The sequence below is a fragment of the Palaemon carinicauda genome, chromosome 12 (genome assembly GCF_036898095.1).
Source record: "Palaemon carinicauda isolate YSFRI2023 chromosome 12, ASM3689809v2, whole genome shotgun sequence".
Lineage (NCBI taxonomy): Eukaryota > Metazoa > Arthropoda > Malacostraca > Decapoda > Palaemonidae > Palaemon > Palaemon carinicauda.
In genome coordinates, this window is record NC_090736.1 from 47,614,733 (window position 1) to 47,636,686 (window position 21,954).

The window sequence follows — 21,954 nt, forward strand, 5'->3', positions numbered from 1 at the left end:
ATTTTTCCTTGTTGGAGACCTTGGGCTTCTAGCATCTTGGTTTGCCAACTGAGGTTTTAGCTTAGCAAATAATAATAATAATAATAATAATAATAATAATAATAATAATAATAATAATAATATTTCCTTATTTCCTTTCCTCACTGGGCTATTTTTCCTTGTTGGAGACCTTGGGCTTCTAGCATCTTGGTTTGCCAACTGAGATTGTAGCTTAGCAAATAATAATAATAATAATAATAATAATAATAATAATAATAATAATAATAATAATAATAATATTTCCTTATTTCCTTTCCTCACTGGGCTATTTTTCCTTGTTGGAGACCTTGGGCTTCTAGCATCTTGGTTTGCCAACTTGGGTTGTAGCTTAGCATATAATAATAATAATAATAATAATAATAATAATATTTCCTTATTTCCTTTCCTCATTGGGCTATTTTTCCTTGTTGGAGACCTTGGGCCTCTAGCATCTTGGTTTGCCAACTGAGGTTTTAGCTTAGCAAATAATAATAATAATAATAATAATAATAATAATAATATTTCCTTATTTCTTTTCCTCACTGGGCTATTTTTCCTTGTTGGAGACCTTGGGCCTCTAGCATCTTGGTTTGCCAACTGAGGTTTTAGCTTAGCAAATAATAATAATAATAATAATAATAATAATAATAATAATAATAATATTTCCTTATTTCTTTTCCTCATTGGGCTATTTTTCCTTGTTTGAGACCTTGGGCCTCTAGCATCTTGCTTTGCCAACTGAGGTTGTAGCTTAGCAAATAATAATAATAATAATAATAATAATAATATTTCCTTATTTCCTTTCCTCACTGGGCTATTTTTCCTTGTTGGAGACCTTGGGCTTCTAGCATCTTGGTTTGCCAACTGAGGTTGTAGCTTAGCAAATAATAATAATAATAATAATAATAATAATAATAATAATAATAATAATATTTCCTTATTTCCTTTCCTCACTGGGCTATTTTTCCTTGTTGGAGACCTTGGGCTTGTAGCATCTTGGTTTGCCAACTGAGGTTGTAGCTTAGCAAATAATAATAATAATAATAATAATAATAATAATAATAATAATAATAATAATAATATTTCCTTATTTCCTTTCCTCACTGGGCTATTTTTCCTTGTTGGAGACCTTGGGCTTCTAGCATCTTGGTTTGCCAACTTAGGTTGTAGCTTTGCAAATAATAATAATAATAATAATAATAATAATAATAATAATAATAATATTTCCTTATTTCCTTTCCTCACTGGGCTATTTTTCCTTGTTGGAGACCTTGGGCTTGTAGCATCTTGGTTTGCTAACTGAGGTTGTAGCTTAGCAAATAATAATAATAATAATAATAATAATAATATTTCCTTATTTCCTTTCCTCACTGGGCTATTTTTCCTTGTTGGAGACCTTGGGCTTCTAGCATCTTGGTTTGCCAACTGAGGTTGTAGCTTAGCAAATAATAATAATAATAATAATAATAATAATAATATTTCCTTATTTCCTTTCCTCACTGGGCTATTTTTCCTTGTTGGAGACCTTGGGCTTGTAGCATCTTGGTTTGCCAACTGAGGTTGTAGCTTAGCAAATAATAATAATAATAATAATAATAATAATAATAATATTTCCTTATTTCCTTTCCTCACTGGGCTATTTTTCCTTGTTGGAGACCTTGGGCTTCTAGCATCTTGGTTTGCCAACTTGGGTTGTAGCTTTGCAAATAATAATAATAATAATAATAATAATATTTCCTTATTTCCTTTCCTCACTGGGCTATTTTTCCTTGTTGGAGACCTTGGGCTTCTAGCATCTTGGTTTGCCAACTGAGGTTGTAGCTTAGCAAATAATAATAATAATAATAATAATAATAATAATAATAATAATATTTCCTTATTTCCTTTCCTCACTGGGCTATTTTTCCTTGTTGGAGACCTTGGGCTTCTAGCATCTTGGTTTGCCAACTGAGGTTGTAGCTTAGCAAATAATAATAATAATAATAATAATAATAATAATAATAATAATAATAATAATAATATTTCCTTATTTCCTTTCCTCACTGGGCTATTTTTCCTTGTTGGAGACCTTGGGCTTCTAGCATCTTGGTTTGCCAACTGAGGTTGTAGCTTAGCAAATAATAATAATAATAATGATAATAATAATAATAATAATAATATTTCCTTATTTCCTTTCCTCACTGGGCTATTTTTCCTTGTTGGAGACCTTGGGCTTCTAGCATCTTGGTTTGCCAACTGAGGTTGTAGCTTTGCAAATAATAATAATAATAATAATAATATTTCCTTATTTCCTTTCCTCACTGGGCTATTTTTCCTTGTTGGAGGCCTTGGGCTTCTAGCATCTTGGTTTGCCAACTGAGGTTGTAGCTTAGCAAATAATAATAATAATAATAATAATAATAATAATAATAATAATTCCTTATTTCCTTTCCTCACTGGGCTATTTTTCCTTGTTGGAGACCTTGGGCTTCTGGCTTCTTGGTTTGCCAACTGAGGTTGTAGCTTAGCAAATAATAATAATAATAATAATAATAATAATAATAATATTTCCTTATTTCCTTTCCTCACTGGGCTATTTTTCCTTGTTGGAGACCTTGGGCTTCTAGCATCTTGGTTTGCCAACTGAGGTTGTAGCTTAGCAAATAATAATAATAATAATGATAATAATAATAATAATAATAATATTTCCTTATTTCCTTTCCTCACTGGGCTATTTTTCCTTGTTGGAGACCTTGGGCTTCTAGCATCTTGGTTTGCCAACTGAGGTTGTAGCTTAGCAAATAATAATAATAATAATGATAATAATAATAATAATAATAATAATTCCTTATTTCCTTTCCTCACTGGGCTATTTTTCCTTGTTGGAGACCCTGGGCTTCTAGCATCTTGGTTTGCCAACTGAGGTTGTAGCTTAGCAAATAATAATAATAATAATAATAATAATAATAATAATAATAATTCCTTATTTCCTTTCCTCACTGGGCTATTTTTCCTTGTTGGAGACCTTGGGCTTCTGGCTTCTTGGTTTGCCAACTGAGGTTGTAGCTTAGCAAATAATAATAATAATAATAATAATAATAATAATATTTCCTTATTTCCTTTCCTCACTGGGCTATTTTTCCTTGTTGGAGACCCTGGGCTTCTAGCATCTTGGTTTGCCAACTGAGGTTGTAGCTTAGCAAATAATAATAATAATAATAATAATAATAATAATATTTCCTTATTTCCTTTCCTCACTGGGCTATTTTTCCTTGTTGGAGACCCTGGGCTTCTAGCATCTTGGTTTGCCAACTGAGGTTGTAGCTTAGCAAATAATAATAATAATAATAATAATAATAATAATAATAATAATAATAATAATAATTCCTTATTTCCTTTCCTCACTGGGCTATTTTTCCTTGTTGGAGACCTTGGGCTTCTGGCTTCTTGGTTTGCCAACTGAGGTTGTAGCTTAGCAAATAATAATAATAATAATAATAATAATCATAATATTTCCTTATTTCCTTTCCTCACTGGGCTATTTTTCCTTGTTGGAGACCTTGGGCTTCTAGCATCTTGGTTTGCCAACTGAGGTTGTAGCTTAGCAAATAATAATAATAATAATAATAATAATAATAATAATAATAATAATATTTCCTTATTTCCTTTCCTCACTGGGCTATTTTTCCTTGTTGGAGACCTTGGGCTTCTAGCATCTTGGTTTGCCAACTTGGGTTGTAGCTTTGCAAATAATAATAATAATAATAATAATAATATTTCCTTATTTCCTTTCCTCACTGGGCTATTTTTCCTTGTTGGAGACCTTGGGCTTCTAGCATCTTGGTTTGCCAACTGAGGTTGTAGCTTAGCAAATAATAATAATAATAATAATAATAATAATAATAATAATAATAATAATAATATTTCCTTATTTCCTTTCCTCACTGGGCTATTTTTCCTTGTTGGAGACCTTGGGCTTCTAGCATCTTGGTTTGCCAACTGAGGTTGTAGCTTAGCAAATAATAATAATAATAATGATAATAATAATAATAATAATAATAATAATTCCTTATTTCCTTTCCTCACTGGGCTATTTTTCCTTGTTGGAGACCCTGGGCTTCTAGCATCTTGGTTTGCCAACTGAGGTTGTAGCTTAGCAAATAATAATAATAATAATAATAATAATAATAATAATAATAATAATAATAATTCCTTATTTCCTTTCCTCACTGGGCTATTTTTCCTTGTTGGAGACCTTGGGCTTCTGGCTTCTTGGTTTGCCAACTGAGGTTGTAGCTTAGCAAATAATAATAATAATAATAATAATAATAATAATATTTCCTTATTTCCTTTCCTCACTGGGCTATTTTTCCTTGTTGGAGACCCTGGGCTTCTAGCATCTTGGTTTGCCAACTGAGGTTGTAGCTTAGCAAATAATAATAATAATAATAATAATAATAATAATAATATTTCCTTATTTCCTTTCCTCACTGGGCTATTTTTCCTTGTTGGAGACCTTGGGCTTCTGGCTTCTTGGTTTGCCAACTGAGGTTGTAGCTTAGCAAATAATAATAATAATAATAATAATAATAATAATATTTCCTTATTTCCTTTCCTCACTGGGCTATTTTTCCTTGTTGGAGACCTTGGGCTTCTAGCATCTTGGTTTGCCAACTGAGGTTGTAGCTTAGCAAATAATAATAATAATAATAATAATAATAATAATAATAATAATAATAATTCCTTATTTCCTTTCCTCACTGGGCTATTTTTCCTTGTTGGAGACCTTGGGCTTCTGGCTTCTTGGTTTGCCAACTGAGGTTGTAGCTTAGCAAATAATAATAATAATAATAATAATAATAATAATATTTCCTTATTTCCTTTCCTCACTGGGCTATTTTTCCTTGTTGGAGACCCTGGGCTTCTAGCATCTTGGTTTGCCAACTGAGGTTGTAGCTTAGCAAATAATAATAATAATAATAATAATAATAATAATAATATTTCCTTATTTCCTTTCCTCACTGGGCTATTTTTCCTTGTTGGAGACCCTGGGCTTCTAGCATCTTGGTTTGCCAACTTGGGTTGTAGCTTTGCAAATAATAATAATAATAATAATAATATTTCCTTATTTCCTTTCCTCACTGGGCTATTTTTCCTTGTTGGAGGCCTTGGGCTTCTAGCATCTTGGTTTGCCAACTGAGGTTGTAGCTTAGCAAATAATAATAATAATAATAATAATAATAATAATAATAATAATTCCTTATTTCCTTTCCTCACTGGGCTATTTTTCCTTGTTGGAGACCTTGGGCTTCTGGCTTCTTGGTTTGCCAACTGAGGTTGTAGCTTAGCAAATAATAATAATAATAATAATAATAATAATAATATTTCCTTATTTCCTTTCCTCACTGGGCTATTTTTCCTTGTTGGAGACCCTGGGCTTCTAGCATCTTGGTTTGCCAACTGAGGTTGTAGCTTAGCAAATAATAATAATAATAATAATAATAATAATAATAATAATATTTCCTTATTTCCTTTCCTCACTGGGCTATTTTTCCTTGTTGGAGACCTTGGGCTTCTGGCTTCTTGGTTTGCCAACTGAGGTTGTAGCTTAGCAAATAATAATAATAATAATAATAATAATAATAATAATAATAATAATATTTCCTTATTTCCTTTCCTCACTGGGCTATTTTTCCTTGTTGGAGACCTTGGGCTTCTAGCATCTTGGTTTGCCAACTGAGGTTGTAGCTTAGCAAATAATAATAATAATAATGATAATAATAATAATAATAATAATAATAATAATATTTCCTTATTTCCTTTCCTCACTGGGCTATTTTTCCTTGTTGGAGACCTTGGGCTTCTAGCATCTTGGTTTGCCAACTTGGGTTGTAGCTTTGCAAATAATAATAATAATAATAATAATATTTCCTTATTTCCTTTCCTCACTGGGCTATTTTTCCTTGTTGGAGACCTTGGGCTTCTAGCATCTTGGTTTGCCAACTGAGGTTGTAGCTTAGCAAATAATAATAATAATAATAATAATAATAATAATAATAATAATTCCTTATTTCCTTTCCTCACTGGGCTATTTTTCCTTGTTGGAGACCTTGGGCTTCTGGCTTCTTGGTTTGCCAACTGAGGTTGTAGCTTAGCAAATAATAATAATAATAATAATAATAATAATAATAATATTTCCTTATTTCCTTTCCTCACTGGGCTATTTTTCCTTGTTGGAGACCTTGGGCTTCTAGCATCTTGGTTTGCCAACTGAGGTTGTATCTTAGCAAATAATAATAATAATAATAATAATAATAATAATTCCTTATTTCCTTTCCTCACTGGGCTATTTTTCCTTGTTGGAGACCTTGGGCTTCTAGCATCTTGGTTTGCTAACTTGGGTTGTAGCTTAGCAAATAATAATAATAATAATAATATTTCCTTATTTCCTTTCCTCACTGGGCTATTTTTCCTTGTTGGAGACTTTGCGCTTGTAGCATCTTGGTTTGCCAACTTGGGTTGTAGCTTAGCAAATAATAATAATAATAATAATATTTCCTTATTTCCTTTCCTCACTGGGCTATTTTTCCTTGTTGGAGACCTTGGGCTTCTAGCATCTTGGTTTGCCAACTTGGGTTGTAGCTTAGCAAATAATAATAATAATAATAATATTTCCTTATTTCCTTTCCTCACTGGGCTATTTTTCCTTGTTGGAGACCTTGGGCTTGTAGCATCTTGGTTTGCCTACTTGGGTTGTAGCTTAGCAAGTAATAATAATAATAATAATAATAATAATAATATTTCCTTATTTCCTTTCCTCACTGAGCTATTTTTCCTTGTTGGAGACCTTGGGCTTCTAGCATCTTGGTTTGCCAACTTGGGTTGTAGCTTAGCAAATAATAATAATAATAATAATAATAATAATAATAATAATGATAATAATATTTCCTTATTTCCTTTCCTCACTGAGCTATTTTTCCTTGTTGGAGACCTTGGGCTTATAGCATCTTGCTTTGCCAACTTGGGTTGTAGCTTAGCAAATAATAATAATAATAATAATAATGATAATAATATTTCCTTTTTTTCTTTCCTCACTGGGCTATTTTTCCTTGTTGGAGACCTTGGGCTTCTAGCATCTTGGTTTGCCAACTGAGGTTGTAGCTTAGCAAATAATAATAATAATAATAATAATATTTCCTTATTCCTTTCCTCACTGGGCTATTTTTCCTTGTTGGAGACCTTGGGCTTCTAGCATCTTGGTTTGCCAACTTGGGTTGTAGCTTAACAAGTAATAATAATAATAATAATAATAATAATATTACCTTATTTCCTTTACTCGCTGGGCTATTTTTCCTTGTTGGAGACCTTGGGCTTATAGCATCTTGCTTTGCCAACTTGGGTTGTAGGTTAGCAAGTAATAATAATTATAATAATAATAATAATAATAATAATAATATTTCCTTGTTTCCTTTCCTCTCCGGGCTATTTATTCCGTGTTGGAGCCCTTGGGTTATAGCATCTTGGTTTGCCAACTAGGGTTGTAGGTTAGCAAGTAATAATAATAATAATAATAATAATAATAATAATAATAATATTTCCTTGTTTCCTTTCCTCTCCGGGCTATTTATTCTGTGTTGGAGCCCTTGGGTTATAGCATATTGCTTACCTAACTAGGGTTGTAGCTTATATTATAATAATAATAATAATAATAATAATAATAATAATATTAATAATTATCATTCCACAACTGACCCAGGTGAATGTGACGGAAGGTGAGAGAAAAATATATTATAGTTTGAAAAGCAGGATGCTATAAGCCCAAGGGCTCCAACAGAGAAAATAGTCCAGTGAGGAAAGGAAAGAAAGAAAAATAATAAATTCTAGAAACTTTAACATTAAAATAAATATCTCCTATACAAACTATAAAAACTAATAGAAAAGAAGAAGAGAAATTAGACATAATAGTAGGCCTATGCTCGAGCTAGAGAAGAGAACTCATGCAAGCTACAAACCTAGCTTGAAAACCTGGGTGCTCTATGTGCCCCCCCCCCCCTCTCTCTCTCTCTCTCTCTCTCTCTCTCTCTCTCTCTCTCTCTCTCTCTCTCTCTCTCTCTCTCTCTCTCTCAGCCAAACCTTTTCATGATTTGAATTTGTTTCTTTGCAGAGTGAGCGTTTAGCGTTAATTGATATATTTCTAAACCAAATTTTTTCTATATAATTTCTCAGCTTTTCTCCAGCTAAAAGTTAAGCCTTAACCCTGTAGCAGTGTAGCTAAATCTTTAAAAATCTAAGTTATAGAAGCTATTTATTTTTTCCTACCGTTTTTCTAATACACTTAATGTTTATTCTATCTTTTCATTCTCAAACTTAATCTTATTTTCCCTCTTCCTTCCGATTTCTTATCAGGACTTTCTGCTATTCTTCATTCTCTCTGATTATTATTATTATTATTATTATTATTATTATTATTATTATTATTATTATTAGCTAATAATAATCCTTCCAACTGAGAAAGTACTTTATCCTATAATGTAGCCTTGTACCTCTACATCAAAGGATATTTCCTTCTCAAAACAAAGTTCCTTTTTCTGTCCATCTTCCATAGTCCAGCTACCTGATCCTTCCAACTGAGAAAGTACTTTATCCTATACTGTATCCTTCTACTTCTACATCAAAGGATATTTCCTCCTCTAAACAAAGTTCCTTTTTCTGCCCATCTTCCATAGTCCAGCTACCTGATCCTTCCAACTGAAAAAGTACTTTATCCTATAATGTAGCCTTATACTTCTACATCAAAGGATATTTCCTTTCTCAAAACAAAGTTCCTTTTTCTGTCCATCTTCCATAGTCCAGCTACTTGATCCTTCCAACTGAGAAAGTACTTTATCCTATAATGTAGCCTTGTACTTCTACATCAAAGGATATTTCCTCCTCTAAACAAAGTTCCTTTTTCTGCCCATCTTCCATAGTCCAGCTACCTGATCCTTCCAACTGAAAAAGTACTTTATCCTATAATGTAGCCTTATACTTCTACATCAAAGGATATTTCCTTTCTCAAAACAAAGTTCCTTTTTCTGTCCATCTTCCATAGTCCAGCTACTTGATCCTTCCAACTGAGAAAGTACTTTATCCTATAATGTAGCCTTGTACTTCTACATCAAAGGATATTTCCTTTCTCAAAACAAAGTTCCTTTTTCTGTCCATCTTCCATAGTCCAGTTACCTGATCCTTCCAACTGAGAAAGTACTTTATCCTATAATGTAGCCTTGTACTTCTACATGAAAGGATATTTCCTTCTACAAAACAAAGTTAATTTTTCTGTCCATCTTCCATAGTCCAGCTACCTGATCCTTCCAACTGAAAAAGTACTTTATCCTATAATGTAGCCTTATACTTCTACATCAAAGGATATTTCCTTTCTCAAAACAAAGTTCCTTTTTCTGTCCATCTTCCATAGTCCAGTTACCTGATCCTTCCAACTGAAAAAGTACTTTATCCTATAATGTAGCCTTGTACTTCTACATGAAAGGATATTTCCTTCTACAAAACAAAGTTAATTTTTCTGTCCATCTTCCATAGTCCAGCTACCTGATCCTTCCAACTGAAAAAGTACTTTATCCTATAATGTAGCCTTGTACTTCTACATGAAAGGATATTTCCTTCTACAAAACAAAGTTAATTTTTCTGTCCATCTTCCATAGTCCAGTTACCTGATCCTTCCAACTGAAAAAGTACTTTATCCTATAATGTAGCCTTGTACTTCTACATGAAAGGATATTTCCTTCTACAAAACAAAGTTAATTTTTCTGTCCATCTTCCATAGTCCAGCTACCTGATCCTTCCAACTGAAAAAGTACTTTATCCTATAATGTAGCCTTATACTTCTACATCAAAGGATATTTCCTTTCTCAAAACAAAGTTCCTTTTTCTGTCCATCTTCCATAGTCCAGCTACCTGATCCTTCCAACTGAGAAAGTACTTTATCCTATACTGTATCCTTCTACTTCTACATCAAAGGATATTTCCTCCTCAAAACAAAGTTCCTTTTTCTGTCCATCTTCCATAGTCCTGCTACTTGATTCTTCCAACTGAGAAAGTACTTTATCCTATAATGTAGCCTTGTACCTCTACATCAAAGGATATTTCCTCCTCAAAACAAGGTTCCTTTTTTTGTCCATCTTCCATAGTCAAAGTAATTGATCCTTCCAACTGAAAAAGTACTTTATCCTATAATGTAGCCTTATACTTCTACATCAAAGGATATTTCCTTTCTCAAAACAAAGTTCCTTTTTCTGTCCATCTTCCATAGTCCAGCTACTTGATCCTTCCAACTGAGAAAGTACTTTATCCTATAATGTAGCCTTGTACTTCTACATCAAAGGATATTTCCTTTCTCAAAACAAAGTTCCTTTTTCTGTCCATCTTCCATAGTCCAGTTACCTGATCCTTCCAACTGAGAAAGTACTTTATCCTATAATGTAGCCTTGTACTTCTACATGAAAGGATATTTCCTTCTACAAAACAAAGTTAATTTTTCTGTCCATCTTCCATAGTCCAGCTACCTGATCCTTCCAACTGAAAAAGTACTTTATCCTATAATGTAGCCTTATACTTCTACATCAAAGGATATTTCCTTTCTCAAAACAAAGTTCCTTTTTCTGTCCATCTTCCATAGTCCAGTTACCTGATCCTTCCAACTGAGAAAGTACTTTATCCTATAATGTAGCCTTATACTTCTACATCAAAGGATATTTCCTTTCTCAAAACAAAGTTCCTTTTTCTGTCCATCTTCCATAGTCCTGCTACTTGATTCTTCCAACTGAGAAAGTACTTTATCCTATAATGTAGCCTTGTACCTCTACATCAAAGGATATTTCCTCCTCAAAACAAGGTTCCTTTTTTTGTCCATCTTCCATAGTCAAAGTAATTGATCCTTCCAACTGAAAAAGTACTTTATCCTATAATGTAGCCTTGTACCTCTACATGAAAGGATATTTCCTCCTCAAAACAAAGTTCCTTTTTCTGTCCATCTTCCATAGTCCAGCTACTTGATCCTTCCAACTGAGAAAGTACTTTATCCTATAATGTAGCCTTGTACCTCTACATCAAAGGATATTTCCTCCTCAAAACAAGGTTCCTTTTTTTGTCCATCTTCCATAGTCAAAGTAATTGATCCTTCCAACTGAAAAAGTACTTTATCCTATAATGTAGCCTTGTACTTCTACATGAAAGGATATTTCCTCCTCAAAACAAAGTTCCTTTTTCTGTCCATCTTCCATAGTCCAGCTACTTGATCCTTCCAACTGAGAAAGTACTTTATCCTATAATGTAGCCTTGTACCTCTACATGAAAGGATATTTCCTCCTCAAAACAAAGTTTCATTTTCTGCCCATCTTCCATAGTCCAGCTACCTGATCCTTCCAACTGAAAAAGTACTTTATCCTATAATGTAGCCTTGTACTTCTACATCAAAGGATATTTCCTTCTCAAAACAAAGTTCCTTTTTCTGCCCATCTTCCATAGTCCAGCTACCTGATCCTTCCAACTGAAAAAGTACTTTATCCTATAATGTAGCCTTGTACCTCTACATCAAAGGATATTTCCTTCTCAAAACAAAGTTCCTTTTTCTGTCCATCTTCCATAGTCCAGCTACCTGATCCTTCCAACTGAGAAAGTACTTTATCCTATAATGTAGCCTTGTACCTCTACATCAAAGGATATTTCCTCTTCAAACAAAGTTCCTTTTTCTGTCCATCTTCCATAGTCCAGTTACCTGATCCTTCGAACTGAGAAAGTACTTCATCCTATAATGTAGCCTTGTACCTCTACATCAGAGGATATTCCCTCCTCAAAACAAAGTTCCTTTCTCTGTCCATCTTCCATAGTCCAGCTACCTGATCCTTCCAACTGAAAAAGTACTTTATCCTATAATGTAGCCTTGTACTTCTACATCAAAGGATATTTCCTTCTCAAAACAAAGTTCCTTTTTCTGCCCATCTTCCATAGTCCAGCTACCTGATCCTTCCAACTGAAAAAGTACTTTATCCTATAATGTAGCCTTGTACTTCTACATCAAAAGATATTTCCTTTCTCAAAACAAAGTTCCTTTTTCTGTCCATCTTCCATAGTCCTGCTACCTGATCCTTTTAACTGAGAAAGTACTTTATCCTATAATGTAGCCTTGTACCTCTACATCGAAGGATATTTCCTTCTCAAAATAAAGTTCCTTTTTCTGCCCATCTTCCATAGTCCAGCTACCTGATCCTTCCAACTGAAAAAGTACTTTATCCTATAATGTAGCCTTGTACTTCTACATCAAAGGATATTTCCTTCTCAAAACAAAGTTCCTTTTTCTGTCCATCTTCCATAGTCCAGTTACCTGATCCTTCGAACTGAGAAAGTACTTCATCCTATAATGTAGCCTTGTACCTCTACATCAAAGGATATTTCCTCCTCAAAACAAAGTTCCTTTTTCTGCCCATCTTCCATAGTCAAAGTAATTGATCCTTCCAACTGAAAAAGTACTTTATCCTATAATGTAGCCTTGTACTTCTACATCAAAAGATATTTCCTCCTCAAAACAAAGTTTCATTTTCTGCCCATCTTCCATAGTCCAGCTACTTGATCCTTCCAACTGAGAAAGTACTTTATCCTATAATGTAGCCTTGTACCTCTACATCAAAGGATATTTCCTCCTCAAAACAAAGTTCCTTTTTCTGTCCATCTTCCATAGTCCAGCTACCTGATCCTTCCAACTGAGAAAGTACTTTATCCTATAATGTAGCCTTGTACCTCTACATCAAAGGATATTTCCTCCTCAAAACAAAGTTCCTTTTTCTGTCCATCTTCCATAGTCAAAGTAATTGATCCTTCCAACTGAAAAAGTACTTTATCCTATAATGTAGCCTTGTACCGCTACATCAAAGGATATTTCCTCCTCAAAACAAAGTTCCTTTTTCTGTCCATCTTCCATAGTCCAGTTACCTGATCCTTCTAACTGAGACAGTACTTTATCCTATAATGTAACCTTGTACCTCTACATCAAAGGATATTTCCTCCTCAAAACAAGGTTCCTTTTTTTGTCCATCTTCCATAGTCAAAGTAATTGATCCTTCCAACTGAGAAAGTACTTTATCCTATAATGTAGCCTTGTACTTCTACATGAAAGGATATTTCCTCCTCAAAACAAAGTTCCTTTTTCTGTCCATCTTCCATAGTCCAGCTACTTGATCCTTCCAACTGAGAAAGTACTTTATCCTATAATGTAGCCTTGTACCTCTACATCAAAGGATATTCCCTCCTCAAAACAAAGTTCCTTTTTCTGGCCATCTTCCATAGTCAAAGTAATTGATCCTTCCAAAAGAGAAAGTATTTTATCCTATAATATAGCCTTGTACTTCTACATCAAAGGATATTTCTTCTTCAAAACAAAGTTCCTTTTTCTGTCCATCTTCCATAGTCCAGCTACCTGATCCTTCCAACTGAGACAGTACTTTATCCTATAATATAGCCTTGTGCCTCTACATCAAAGGATATTTCCTCCTCAAAACAAAGTTCTTTTTTCTGTCCATCTTCCATAGTCCAGCTACCTGATCCTTCCAACTGAGAAAGTACTTTATCCTATAATGTAGCCTTGTACCTCTACATCAAAGGATATTTCCTCTTCAAAACAAAGTTCCTTTTTCTACATATCTTCCATAGTCCAGCTACCTGATCCTTCCAACTGAGAAAGTACTTTATCCTATAATATAGCCTTGTACCTCTACATCAAAGGATATTCCCTCCTCAAAACAAAGTTCTTTTTCTGTCCATCTTCCAAAGTCCAGCTACCTGATCCATCCAACTGAGAAAGTACTTTATCCTATAATATAGCCTTGTACCTCTACATCAAAGGATATTCCCTCCTCAAAACAAAGTTCCTTTTTCTGTCCATCTTCCATAGTCCAGCTACCTGATCCTTCCAACTGAGACAGAACTTTATCTTATAATGTAGCCTTGTACCTCCACATCAAAGGATATTTCCTCCTCAAAACAAAGTAGTACCCTTTTCTCTTCATCTTCTATGGTCCAATTACTTGGTCCTTCCCACTGAGTCAGTAATTTATCCAACTATGAAGGCCTGTACTCCTACATCAAAGGATATTTCCTCCTCAAAGCAAAGTTCCTTTTTCTGTCCATCTTCCATAGTCCAACTACTTGGTCCTTTCCACCGAGTCAGTACTTTATCCAATGATGAAGGCCTGTACTCCTACATCAAAGGATATTTCCTCCTCGAAGCAAAGTTCCATTTTCTGTCCATCTTCCATAGTCCAACTACTTGGTCCTTTCCACCGAGTCAGTACTTTATCCAATGATGAAGGCCTGTACTCCTACATCAAAGGATATTTCCTCCTCAAAGCAAAGTTCCCTTTTCTGTCCATCTTCCATAGTCCAACTACTTGGTCCTTTCCACCGAGTCAGTACTTTATCCAACGATGAAGGCCTGTACTCCTACATCAAAGGATATTTCCTCCTCAAAGCAAAGTTCCTTTTTCTGTCCATCTTCCACAGTTCAACTAATTGGTCCTTACCACTGAGTCAGTACTTTATCCAATGATGAAGGCCTGTACTCCTACATCAAAGGATATTTCCTCCTCAAAGCAAAGTTCCCTTTTCTGTCCATCTTCCATAGTCCAACTACTTGGTCATTCCCACTGAGTCAGTACTTTATCCAATGATGAAGGACTGTACTCCTACATCAAAGGATATTTTCTTCTCAAAACAAAGTTCCCTTTTCTGTCCATCTTCCATAGTCCAACTACTTGGTCCTTTCCACTGAGTCAGTACTTTATCCAACGATGAAGGCCTGTACTCCTACATCAAAGGATATTTCCTACTCAAAGCAAAATTCCTTTTTCTGTCCATCTTCCATAGTCCAACTACTTGGTCATTCCCACTGAGTCAGTACTTTATCCAACGATGAAGGCCTGTACTCCTACATCAAAGGATATTTTCTTCTCAAAACAAAGTTCCTTTTTCTGTCCATCTTCCATAGTCCAACTACTTGGTCCTTCCCACCGAGTCAGTACTTTATCCAACGATGAAGGCATGTACTCCTATATCAAAGGATATTTCCTCCTCAAAGCAAAGTTCCTTTTTCTGTCCATCTTCCATAGTCCAACTACTTGGTCCTTCCCACTGAGTCAGTACTTTATCCAATGATGAAGGCCTGTACTCCTACATCAAAGGATATTTCCTCCTCAAAACAAAGTTCCTTTTTCTGTCCATCTTCCATAGTCCAACTACTTGGTCCTTTCCACTGAGTCAGTACTTTATCCAACGATGAAGGCCTGTACTCCTACATCAAAGGATATTTCCTCTTCAAAACAAAGCTCCCTTTTCTGTCCATCTTCCATAGTCCAACTACTTAGTCCTTTCCATTGAGTCAGTACTTTATCCAATGATGAAGGCCTGTACTCCTACATCAAAGGATATTTCCTCCTCAAAGCAAAATTCCTTTTTTTGTCAATCTTCCATAGTCCAACTACTTGGTCCTTCCCACTGAGTCAGTACTTTATCCAACGATGAAGGCCTGTAATCCTACATCAAAGGATATTTCCTCCTCAAAGCAAAGTTCCTTTTTCTGTCAATCTTCCATAGTCCAACTACTTGGTCCTTCCCACTGAGTCAGTACTTTATCCAACGATGAAGGCCTGTACTCCTACATCAAAGGATATTTCCTCCTCAAAGCAAAGTTACTTTTTCTGTCCATCTTCTATAGTCCAACTTCTTGGTCCTTCCTACTGAGTCAGTACTTTATCCAACGATGAAGGCCTGTACTCCTACATCAAAGGATATTTCCTCCTCAAAGCAAAGTTCCTTTTTCTGTCCATTTTCCATAGTCCAACTACTTGGTCCTTTCCACTGAGTCAGTACTTTATCCAACGATGAAGGCCTGTACTCCTACATCAAAGGATATTTCCTCTTTAAAGCAAAGTTCCTATTTCTGTCAATCTTCCATAGTCCAACTACTTGGTCCTTCTCACTGAGTCAGTACTTTATCCAACGATGAAGGCCTGTACTCCTACATCAAAGGATATTTCCTCCTCAAAGCAAAGTTCCTTTTTCTGTCCATCTTCTATAGTTCAACTACTTGGTCCTTTACACTGAGTCAGTACTTTATCCAACGATGAAGGCCTGTACTCCTACATCAAAGGATATTTCCTTCTCAAAGCAAAGTTCCTTTTTCTGTCCATCTTCCATAGTCCAACTACTTGGTCCTTCCCACGGAGTCAGTACTTTATCCAATGATGAAAGACTGTACTCCTACATCAAAGGATATTTCCTCCTCAAAACAAAGTTCCTTTTTCTGTCCATCTTCCATAGTCCAACTACTTGGTCCTTTCCACTGAGTCAGTACTTTATCCAACGATGAAGGCCTGTACTCCTACATCAAAGTATATTTCCTCCTCAAAACAAAGTTCCTTTTCTGTCCATCTTCCATAGTCCAACTAATTTTTCCTTCCCACAGAGTCAGTACTTTATCCAACGATGAAGGCCTGTACTCCTACATCAAAGGATATTTCCTCTTTAAAACGAAGTTCCTTTTTCTGTCCATCTTCCATAGTCCAACTACTTAGTCCTTTCCATTGAGTCAGTACTTTATCCAATGAAGAAGGCCTGTACTCCTACATCAAAGGATATTTCCTCTTCAAAACAAAGTTCCTTTTTCTGTCCATCTTCCATAGTCCAACTAATTTTTCCTTCCCACTAAGTCAGTACTTTATCCAACGATGAAGGCCTGTACTCCTACATCAAAGGATATTTCCTCTTCAAAACAAAGTTCCTTTTTCTGTCCATCTTCCATAGTCCAACTACTTGGTCCTTTCCACTGAGTCAGTACTTTATCCAACGATGAAGGCCTGTACTCCTACATCAAAGGATATTTCCTCTTCAAAACAAAGTTATCTTTTCTGTCCATCTTCCATAGTCCAACTACTTGGTCCTTCCCACTGAGTCAGTACTTTATCCAATGATGAAGGACTGTACTCCTACATCAAAGGATATTTCCTCCTCAAAGCAAAGTTCCTTTTTCTGTCCATCTTCCATAGTCCAACTACTTGGTCCTTTCCACTGAGTCAGTACTTTATCCAACGATGAAGGCCTGTACTCATACATCAAAGGATATTTCCTCTTCAAAACGAAGTTCCTTTTTCTGTCCATCTTCCATAGTCCAACTACTTAGTCCTTTCCATTGAGTCAGTACTTTATCCAATGAAGAAGGCCTGTACTCCTACATCAAAGGATATTTCCTCTTCAAAACAAAGTTCCTTTTTCTGTCCATCTTCCATAGTCCAACTAATTTTTCCTTCCCAGTGAGTCAGTACTTTATCCAACGATGAAGGCCTGTACTCCTACATCAAAGGATATTTCCTCTTCAAAACAAAGTTCCTTTTTCTGTCCATCTTCCATAGTCCAACTACTTAGTCCTTTCCACTGAGTCAGTACTTTATCCAACGATGAAGGCATGTACTCCTATATCAAAGGATATTTCATCCTCAAAGCAAAGTTCCTTTTTCTGTCCATCTTCCATAGTCCAACTACTTGGTCCTTCCCACTGAGTCAGTACTTTATCCAATGATGAAGGCCTGTACTCCTACATCAAAGGATATTTCCTCTTCAAAACAAAGCTCCCTTTTCTGTCCATCTTCCATAGTCCAACTACGTGGGCCTTCCCACTGAGTCAGTACTTTATCCAATGATGAAGGACTGTACTCCTACATAAAAGGATATTTCCTCCTCAAAACAAAGTTCCTTTTTCTGTCCATCTTCCATAGTCCAACTACTTAGTCCTTTCCACTGAGTCAGTACTTTATCCAACGATGAAGGCATGTACTCCTACATCAAAGGATATTTCCTCTTCAAAACAAAGCTCCCTTTTCTGTCCATCTTCCATAGTCCAACTACGTGGGCCTTCCCACTGAGTCAGTACTTTATCCAATAATGAAGGACTGTACTCCTACATCAAAGGATATTTCCTCCTCAAAACAAAGTTCCTTTTTCTGTCCATCTTCCATAGTCCAACTACTTGGTCCTTTCCACTGAGTCAGTACTTTATCCAACGATGAAGGCCTGTACTCCTACATCAAAGTATATTTCCTCCTCAAAACAAAGTTCCTTTTCTGTCCATCTTCCATAGTCCAACTAATTTTTCCTTCCCACTGAGTCAGTACTTTATCCAACGATGAAGGCCTGTACTCCTACATCAAAGGATATTTCCTCTTCAAAACGAAGTTCCTTTTTCTGTCCATCTTCCATAGTCCAACTACTTAGTCCTTTCCATTGAGTCAGTACTTTATCCAATGAAGAAGGCCTGTACTCCTACATCAAAGGATATTCCCTCTTGAAAACAAAGTTCCTTTTTCTCTCCATCTTCCATAGTCCAACTAATTTTTCCTTCCCACTGAGTCAGTACTTTATCCAACGATGAAGGCCTGTACTCCTACATCAAAGGATATTTCCTCTTCAAAACAAAGTTCCCTTTTCTGTCCATCTTCCATAGTCCAACTACTTAGTCCTTTCCATTGAGTCAGTACTTTATCCAATGATGAAGGCCTGTACTCCTACATCAAAGGATATTTCCTCCTTAAAGCAAAGTTCCTTTTTCTGTCCATCTTCCATAGTCCAACTACTTGGTCCTTCTCACTGAGTCAGTACTTTATCCAATGATGAAGGCCTGTACTCCTACATCAAAGGATATATCCTCCTCAAAGCAAAGTTTCTTTTTTTGTCCATCTTCCATAGTACAACTACTTGGTCCTTCCCACTGAGTCAGTACTTTATCCAACGATGAAGGCCTGTAATCCTACATCAAAGGATATTTCCTCCTTAAAGCAAAGTTCCTTTTTCTGTCAATCTTCCATAGTCCAACTACTTGGTCCTTCCCACTGAGTCAGTACTTTATCCAACAATGAAGGCCTGTACTCCTACATCAAAGGATATTTCCTCCTCAAAGCAAAGTTCCTTTTTCTTTCAATCTTCTATAGTCCAACTACTTGGTCCTTCCCACTGAGTCAGTACTTTATCCAACGATGAAGGCCTGTACTCCTACATCAAAGGATATTTCCTTATCAAAGCAAAGTTCCTTTTTCTGTCCATCTTCCATAGTCCAATTACTTGGTCCTTCCCACTGAGTCAGTACTTTATCCAATGATGAAGGCCTGTACTCCTACATCAAAGGATATTTCCTCCTCAAAGCAAAGTTCCTTTTTCTGTCCATCTTCCATAGTCCAACTACTTGGTCCTTTCCACTGAGTCAGTACTTTATCCAACGATGAAGGCCTGTACTCCTACATCAAAGGATATTTCCTCCTCAAAGCAAACTTCCCTTTTCTGTCCATCTTCCATAGTCCAACTACTTGGTCCTTCCCATTGAGTCAGTACTTTATCCAATGATGAAGGCCTGTACTCCTACATCAAAGGATATTTCCTCTTGAAAACAAAGTTCCTTTTTCTGTCCATCTTCCATAGTTCAACTAATTGGTCCTTCCCACTGAGTCAGTACTTTATCCAACGATGAAGGACTGTACTCCTACATCAAAGGATATTTCCTCTTCAAAACAAAATTTCTTTTTTTGTCCATCTTCCATAGTCCAACTACTTGGTCATTTCCACTTAGACAGTACTTTATCCAATGATGAAGGCCTGTACTCTTACATCAAAGGATATTTCCTCTTCAAAACAAAGTTCCTTTTTCTGTCCATCTTCCATAGTTCAACTAATTGGTTCTTCTCACTGAGTCAGTACTTTATCCAACGATGAAGGCCTGTACTCCTACATCAAAGGATATTTCCTCTTCAAAACAAAATTCCTTTTTCTGTCCATCTTCCATAGTCCAACTACTTAGTCCTTTCCACTGAGTCAGTACTTTATCCAATGATGAAGGCCTGTACTCCTACATCAAAGGATATTTCCTCTTCAAAACAAAGTTCCTTTTTCTGTCCATCTTCCATAGTCCAACTAATTTGTCCTTCCCACTCAGTCAGTACTTTATCCAACGATGAAGGCCTGTACTCCTACATCAAAGGATATTTCCTCCTCAAAGCAAACTTCCCTTTTCTGTCCATCTTCCATAGTCCAACTACTTGGTCCTTCCCACTGAGTCAGTACTTTATCCAACGATGAAGGCCTGTACTCCTACATCAAAGGATATTTCCTCCTCAAAGCAAAGTTCCTTTTTCTGTCCATCTTCCATTGTTCAACTACTTGGTCCTTTCCACTGAGTCACTACTTTATCCAACGATGAAGGCCTGTACTCCTACATCAAAGGATATTTCCTCCTCAAAGCAAACTTCCCTTTTCTGTCCATCTTCCATAGTCCAACTACTTGGTCCTTCCCACTGAGTCAGTACTTTATCTAACGATGAAGGCCTGTACTCCAACATCAAAGGATATTTCCTCCTCAAAACAAAGTTCCCTTTTCTGTCCATCTTCCATAGTCCAACTACTTGGTCCTTTCCACTGAGTCAGTACTTTATCCAACGATGAAGGCCTGTACTCCTACATCAAAGGATATTTCCTCTTCAAAACAAAGTTCCTTTTTCTGTCCATCTTCCATAGTCCAACTACTTGTTCCTTTCCACTGAGACAGTACTTTATCCAATGATGAAGGCCTGTACTCCTACATCAAAGGATATTTCCTCCTCAAAGCAAACTTCCCTTTTCTGTCCATCTTCCATAGTCCAACTACTTGGTCCTTTCCACTGAGTCAGTACTTTACCCAACGATGAAGGCCTGTACTCCTACATCAAAGGATATTTCCTACTCAAAACAAAGCTCCTTTTTCTGTCCATCTTCCATAGTCCAACTACTTGGTCCTTTCCACTGAGTCAGTACTTTATCCAACGATGAAGGCCTGTACTCCTACATCAAAGGATATTTCCTCTTCAAAATAAAGTTCCTTTTTCTGTCCATCTTCCATAGTCCAACTAATTTGTCCTTCCCACTCAGTCAGTACTTTATCCAACGATGAAGGCCTGTACTCCTACATCAAAGGATATTTCCTCCTCAAAGCAAACTTCCCTTTTCTGTCCATCTTCCATAGTCCAACTACTTGGTCCTTTCCACTGAGTCAGTACTTTATCCAACGATGAAGGCCTGTACTCCAACATCAAAGGATATTTCCTCCTCAAAGCAAAGTTCCTTTTTCTGTCCATCTTCCATTGTTCAACTACTTGGTCCTTTCCACTGAGTCAGTACTTTATCCAACGATGAAGGCCTGTACTCCTACATCAAAGGATATTTCCTCCTCAAAGCAAAGTTCCTTTTTCTGTCCATCTTCCATTGTTCAACTACTTGGTCCTTTCCACTGAGTCAGTACTTTATCCAACGATGAAGGCCTGTACTCCTACATCAAAGGATATTTCCTCCTCAAAACAAAGTTCCCTTTTCTGTCCATCTTCCATTGTCCAACTACTTGGTCCTTTCCACTGAGTCAGTACTTTATCCAACGATGAAGGCCTGTACTCCTACATCAAAGGATATTTCCTCCTCAAAGCAAAGTTCCTTTTTCTGTCCATCTTCCATTGTTCAACTACTTGGTCCTTTCCACTGAGTCAGTACTTTATCCAACGATGAAGGCCTGTACTCCTACATCAAAGGATATTTCCTCCTCAAAGCAAAGTTCCTTTTTCTGTCCATCTTCCATTGTTCAACTACTTGGTCCTTTCCACTGCGTCAGTACTTTATCCAACGATGAAGGCCTGTACTCCTACATCAAAGGATATTTCCTCCTCAAAGCAAACTTCCCTTTTCTGTCCATCTTCCATAGTCCAACTACTTGGTCCTTCCCACTGAGTCAGTACTTTATCCAACGATGAAGGCCTGTACTCCAACATCAAAGGATATTTCCTCCTCAAAACAAAGTTCCCTTTTCTGTCCATCTTCCATTGTCCAACTACTTGGTCCTTTCCACTGAGT